The sequence below is a fragment of the Limulus polyphemus genome, unplaced genomic scaffold (genome assembly GCF_000517525.1).
Source record: "Limulus polyphemus unplaced genomic scaffold, Limulus_polyphemus-2.1.2 Scaffold6563, whole genome shotgun sequence".
Classification (NCBI taxonomy): Eukaryota; Metazoa; Arthropoda; class Merostomata; order Xiphosura; family Limulidae; genus Limulus; species Limulus polyphemus.
This window is the reverse complement of record NW_013672173.1, coordinates 9,554-12,523: the sequence shown is the minus strand read 5'-3', so window position 1 is coordinate 12,523 and position 2,970 is coordinate 9,554. Positions and strand designations below refer to the sequence as shown.

The window sequence follows — 2,970 nt, the reverse complement described above, 5'->3', positions numbered from 1 at the left end:
ATATTATAGAGCCATGTGAAAAAATACTTTAGATCATATAGAGCCATCATTATTAATTTAAGCAGAGTATTTTGAAAGCTACAATTTGTTTTACTGTTACATATTGAGAATAATGATAAAATAGCTATTTACAGACCTAAAGGAGAAAATTGTTTACAAGCACAATTCTGGAGAAGGCTATAAATCAATTTCAAAAGTTCTCAATTTGCCATTAAGTACTGTAAAATCAGCTGTGAAGAAATGGAAAATGTCACACTACCTAAACCTTACCAACATCAGGTCAGCCTAAGAAAACCTGTGCTTGAACAAGCAGTAAAATCGTCAGAGAAGCAACTGTCAAGCCAACAGTGACACTGAAGGAGCTGTAGACTTCCAAAGAAGCAACTGGAGTTACTGTACACAACTCAACAATATCACATACCTTACACAAAAAGTCTTGTATGGTAGGGTGGCAAGAAAGAAACCACTACTGACGAAGATGCATCTTTGATCGCAAATGTACTATGCCCGTAAACATTTCAATAACACTATAACAATGTGGCAGAAAGTTATATTGCCAGATGAGACCAAAATAGAACTTTTTGAGTTAAATGACAAACGTTATGTATGGCGGAAACCCAACACTGCTCATGACCCGGCAAATACAGTCCCAAGAATGGTTTCGGAGAAACAAAATTAAAGTCCTTGAGTGGCCAAGCGGAAGCCCAGACCTAAATCCACTCGAAAATATATGGAAAGACTTGACAATTGCTTTGCATCGAAGACACCATTCCAACTTACAAGAACTGGAAGATATGTGCAAGCAGGAGTGGGTAAAAATATCTCCAGCATACAGTGCAAAACTTGTAGAGGGGTTATCTAAAACGACTTTTAGCTGTCGTTGCTGTCAAAGGAGCTTCGACCAAATATTAACTGCATAATGATGTTTGGTGTTGAAGACTTTTGCAATATGTGTTTCAAGATTTTTGTTTTATATCATTAAAGTGAGTAACAATGCACCTTTCGTTCTTTGTAATAATTAGAAACTTGTCTGAGATTTTTGGTTGAGTTATGTTTTTCACAAGAAAATAACTAAAATTAATTACCAGCACGGGGGTGGGTGGGTGAAGACTTTTGGATGGCACTGTATTATATTAACTATCTAAATGAAGTTTCTCACAAACTAACATTACTTTTACTTCTCTTCATTCTCTTTGTTTCAACAACGAGAAATTAGAATACAATATTTGTTACTATAAAGGATCGTGCGATTTCTGTTTGCAATTGCTGTATCAAACTAATGGGAACTTTACTTATCGACAGTGCTGTCAAAATAATAACACTTTTACTTTGATTAAAATGTAATTTCAAAAATAAAATGAATGGACGCCAACGTTTTGGCCAGCGAGATCCCGGCAGATCTTGGATTATGAGGCTTCCTCAAATAAAATATATATCGGAATATTCCAAGAAACTTAGAGTATCTTAAATCGGATACAAGAAATGAAATTGCGAGGACTGATTAACACTGTTCAGAAGAAAATATGCTTATAGTAACTTTGTTTGGGGATAAACCTGTTACTCTGCTTAAGAAAGACGGAAATAATGTATTCTGGGTCAGCTTTTGAAACACCCAGTGCCATAATTTATGTCTCCCATTGTGCCTTTGTTGAAGTTATGTTCTTCTTGGACATGTCGTTTTAAGATATAATCGTTTTAAAGATAGTGTTTTGTTCATAATTACCTAGTACTAATGAATGACTACAGAGTAAATCCTTTGGAGAAACTGACTGAGGTTTCATTTCTATATAAATATATTAAGTCAACATCACTAAAATGTTTCATTATAGTTATAACATCTGGAGAATTATATGCAGTACTGATAATAATCATAGATACACACAATATTTGGCAACAATGTGTAATTACAACTAAACGGCCAGTCTGCCATTAGTTCAATACATTACTACAGAAAGTACAAAATAAATGCAAATAAGCTATACAAGGGACCAGCATTTTGTAATGGTTTTAAATATAGCAGTACCTCTTGCCTTTATACTACCAAAAGTTTATTAACTATGATTATGAGATATTATTCCAAATATCATATACTACTCCCAATAATGCAGCAAAGTTATGTGGTTGCCTTTGACCTTGTCAGTTTCGATGTAAACCCAAACAGCCTTAATAAAATTCGTATTGGGATCTTGTGCAAGCCATGAAGCTCTAGTTGCGAGTGTTTCTTTGGCATCTTTTAGCTTCTAGATATCGTTTCACTAAATTTGTTGCATGCTTTGGATCACTGTCTTGATGGAAATAAATCCAGGCTCAAAATTCATTATATATGAGTGAATAATATGATGGATAAAAATCTGCTTTGTTTGGGGTTTTTTCGGGGCAAAGCATCAAAACTATCTGCGCCCTCTGTATGGAAAAGCGACACAGGTCCCTTGTACAAAAGGTGCTTTCACGACACATCAGTTCTACTGTCTCATATCTCAAGCAGCTGGAGAATGTGACAAGTATTAATACTATTCCGTAGGAAGATATACTAATCAAGTCACCAGATACAGCACCTATGGATTTTTGTGAAATGAGTTATGGAAAGTATATAGTGAGAAATTGTGTGCTTTGAACATTAAGCCTTACGACGGAGCCTTATCATCAGGTAGAGCATATCTGAAGTTGTGACATGGACTATAAAGACATGATGATACTTCAAATAGTTTTAAGGTAACATACTCATACTCAACCTCTGTAGTTGAGCCTTATCATCAGGTAGAGCATATCTGAAGTTGTGACATGGACTATAAAGACATGATGAGACTTCAAATCGTTTTAATATAACATACTCAACCTCTGTAGTTGAGCCTTATCATCAGGTAGAGCATATCTGAAGTTGTGACATGGACAATAAAGACATGGTGTAGACTTCAATCGTTTAATAACCTACCTCAACGTCTGTATTGAGCCCTTATCATCAGGTAGAAC

General features: G+C 35.2%; 1 protein-coding gene across 1 annotated transcript in view; it reads left to right on the top strand.

Moving 5' to 3' along the window:
* The window catches only part of LOC106473857, a gene marked incomplete at its 3' end in the record, with an annotated part of 12,814 nt that overhangs the window by 9,005 nt on the left and 839 nt on the right, over positions 1–2,970 (top strand). The window lies entirely within an intron of this gene.